The sequence below is a fragment of the Chelonia mydas genome, chromosome 1, assembly GCF_015237465.2.
Source record: "Chelonia mydas isolate rCheMyd1 chromosome 1, rCheMyd1.pri.v2, whole genome shotgun sequence".
Classification (NCBI taxonomy): Eukaryota; Metazoa; Chordata; order Testudines; family Cheloniidae; genus Chelonia; species Chelonia mydas.
The window spans coordinates 5,246,564-5,250,321 of record NC_057849.1 but is presented as its reverse complement, the minus strand read 5'-3'; the positions used below and the strand labels follow the sequence as shown (position 1 = coordinate 5,250,321).

Sequence of the window (3,758 nt, the reverse complement as noted above, 5' to 3'; positions counted from 1 at the left end):
TTTCCTGTCCCTCTATACCTCCTGACTCTCCTTACCACCTCCAGCGCTGCCCTCCTGTCTGTGAACACCCCGCTCCCCACTACACAACACACAGTGCTGACCACTTGTCCATGCCGGTACCCACAACTTCCAGCCCTGCCACACAGTGATACCCCTCACCCAGGACCAAAACCAGGTGCCAGAGCCAACAGCGATGGCTCACAGAACACCTCCTCAGGCTCGGTTAAACTCAGTGTCTGCCTGCACCAGGGAAAAGGGGAAGATCAGCCTGAACTGCCTCTCTGAGGGGGAAGGGAACCCCAGGGAAAGAGAGAGGGACAGACCCACCAGGAGGGAGAGAGGACGTGGAGACTAAAAGGAGCCAGTGTTAGTAACTCTTCCTCAAAACAACACAAAGCTTTAACATACTGCAGCCAGTTAGGAACCCAGACACACTTTCCCAAGGCTGGTTTCAGAGTAACAGCCGTGTTAGTCTGTATTCGCAAAAAGAAAAGGAGTACTTGTGGCACCTTAGAGACTAACCAATTTATTTGAGCATATTATATTATATTATCATATATGCTCATATATATTATAACCAAATATATTGGTTAGTCTCTAAGGTGCCACAAGTACTCCTTTTCTTTTTCCCAAGGCTATGTTTCTGAGTTGGCAATTGCTAACATTACCATGAGGCTGTAGTGGGATTGATAACAGGTGGACGGATGCTGCAGAAAGTGGATGGTGTCAGAGATAATCTGCTACAGCTTGGTCCATGTTATGTTACAGCCTGAGACCCTCCTCTTCCCCAGTAGGCCTCATTATTCCCCTTTGGTCGGTGCATTAGTCAGGATGTCCAATCCCTATTTTACCCAGTTTCAGGACTCCATGCCACCGGGATTTTTATACTGCACTTCCTGCCATCCTGCACCCAACCCCGAAACACAAGCATACTATTTGTTCCTGGATCTCCCCCTGTGAGCTTTCCAACAGCATCTGCTTTCCTCTAAGCCAGAAACATGCTTTTATTTTTACTACCTTTTGGTGCTAATCATCCGCTCCAGAACCAGAGATGCAAGGGCACAGAGTGAGCAGACCCCTCTCCCACCCTGAAGAAAATTGTTATCCTAATTGTTTGAAACCTTTAAACCTCTGAGTTTGAAATTTCAGGAACTCTCATCTCCTGTCAGTTCTTCTTTGGCCCAAATGAGCTCCCTCATCCTTTGAGGCCATGCAACCACTCCAGCTGAAGTCACTAGAGGCTCACAGGCAGTGTAAATGAGGCCAATTATTTCAGTTCCAACATGTGGACTTAGGGTGAAGTCCTGGCCGTGTTGGGAGTTTTGCCATTGATCTCAAAGAGACCAAGATTTCACTCGTCGTGTTTCACTTTCTGCTCCCACCTGTGAAAATCACACTTTTCTGTCCTACTACAGAGAGAGGGCTATTCTGCTAGAGCGCTGAAAGAGTCTTAAGGAAACCCCCAGTTCTGTGGCGTTGTGAGGCTGGGCATGAGAGATGGGATTCCAAAACACATGGGCCCTGAATTTGCTCTCAGGGAGGCCAGTGTCAATCTGGAGAGACCACTGAGGGAAGATTGTGAGAGCAGAATGTGGCCATTGTGTGACCGATTCTTGTTGTGAACCCTCTGGTAACATAGATAATAAAGTGCAGAAGCTTTGGCTGCAGTTCCTAAAAGGGCAATGAAGTTTTGAATTGGAAAAATTGAGTGAACCACAGGAAAAACCTGACAGCCCAAAAAAGGAAGCTACTCCGTCAGACAGAAGGACACAGTAAAAGACAAGGAACTGATCTTAAAAACAAGTATTTGTCTAAACTATTTCCAATACATTTGTAGTTCCAATTTTACCAGGTAAATTTCTTGGTGTTTCTGGCAATACTAAACAGTTCAAGTCACCGTGCTGGTGAATTCCTGCTCAGATGGTTAAGAACATAAATATAACAACATAAGAATGGCCATACTGGGTCAGACCAAAGATCCATCTGCCCAGTATCCTGTCTACTGACAGTGGCCAATGCCAGGTGCCTCAGAGGGAGTGAACCGAACAGGTAATGATCCAGTGATGTCTCTCCTGCCATCCAGCTCCACCCTCTGACAAACAGAGGATAGGGACACCATTTCTTACCCATCCTGGCTACTAACCATGAATGGACTTAACCTCCATGAATTATCTAGTTCTCTTTTCAACCCTGTTATTGTCCTAGCCTTCATAACCTCCTCAGGCAAGGAGTTCCACAGGTTGGCTGTGCGCTGTGTGAAGACAAAGTTCCTTTTCTTTGTTTTAAACATGTTGTCCATCAATTTCACTTGGTAGCCCCTAGTTCAGGTATGTTAGCAACAAGAAGAAATTCATGGAAAGTGTGGGACCCTTACTGAATGAGGGAGGAAACTTAGCGACAGAGGATGTGGAAAAAGCGAGTGTACTCAATGCTTTTTTGCCTCTGTCTTCACAAACAAGGTCAGCTCTCAGACTACTGCACAGGGCAGCACAGCATGGGGAGGAGGTGACCAGCCCTCTGTGGAGAAAAAAGTGGTTTGGAACTAATTAGAAAAGCTGAACGAGCACAAGTCCATGGGTCCAGATACGCTGCATCTGAGGGTGTTAAAGGAGGTGGCAGATGTGATTGCGGAGTCATTAACCATTATCTTTGAAAACTCATGGTGACTGGGGGAGGTCCTAGATGATGTAGTGCACATCTCTAAAAAAGGGAAGAAGGAGGATCCGGGCAACTACAGGCCAGTCAGTCTCACCTGAGTCCCTGCAAAAATCATGGAGCAGGTCCTCAAGGAATCAATTCTGAAGCACTTAGAGGAGAGGAAAGTGATCAGGAACAGTCAGCATGGATTCACCATGGGCATGTCATGCCTGACTAACCTAATTGCCTTCTATGATGAGCTAACTGGCTCTGTGGATGAGGGAAAAGCAGTGGACATGTTATTCCTTGACTTTAACAAAGCTTTTGATACAGTCTCCCACAGTATTCTTGCCAACAAGTTAAAGAAGTATGGGTTAGATGAATGGACTATAAGGTGGACAGCAAGCTGGCTAGATTGTTGGGCTCAACGGATGGAGATCAATGGCTCCATGTCTAGTTCGCATCCGGTATCAAGTGGAGTGCCCCAATCGTTGGTCCTGCACCCTCAGGAAGTTTGCAGATGACACTAAACTGGGAGGAGAGGTAGATACGCTGGAGGGTAGGGATAGGATACAGAGGGACTTAGACGAATTAGAGGATTGGGCCCACAGAAATCTGATGTGGTTCCACAAGGAAAAGTGCAGAGTCCTGCACTTAGGACGGAAGGATCCCATGCACCGCTACAGACTTGGGGCCAAATGGCTCGGCAGCAGTTCTGCAGAAAAGGATCTAGGGGTTACAGAGGACGAGAAGCTGGATATGAGTCAACAGTGTGCCCTCGTTGCCAAGAAGGCTAATGGCATTTTGGCTGTATAAGTAGGGTCATTACAGCAGATCGAGGGACGTGATCGTTCTCGTCTATTCGACACTGATGAGGCCTCATCTGGAGTACTGTGTCCAGTTTTGGGCCCCACACTACAGGAAGGATGTGGAAAAATTGGAAAACGTCTAGCAGAGGGATTGTTTAGTCTGCAGAAGAGAAGAATGAGGGGGGATTTGATAGCTGCTTTCAACTGCCTGAAAGGGGGTTCCAAAGAGGATGGATCTAGACTGTTCTCAGTGGTGGCAGATGACAGAAAGAGGAGTAATGGTCTCAAGTTGCAGTGGGGGAGGTTTAGGTT

The 3,758-nt window shown here is 47.0% G+C and overlaps 1 long non-coding RNA gene across 1 annotated transcript; it reads left to right on the top strand.

Moving 5' to 3' along the window:
• The first annotated feature begins 2,475 nt into the window (after nt 1-2,475).
• Nucleotides 2,476-3,437, top strand: LOC122462619. The gene is made up of 3 exons (XR_006285310.1): nt 2,476-2,687; nt 2,817-2,822; nt 3,427-3,437. It is a non-coding gene; the product is annotated as an uncharacterized LOC122462619 (long non-coding RNA).
• The last annotated feature ends 321 nt before the right edge of the window (nt 3,438-3,758 follow it).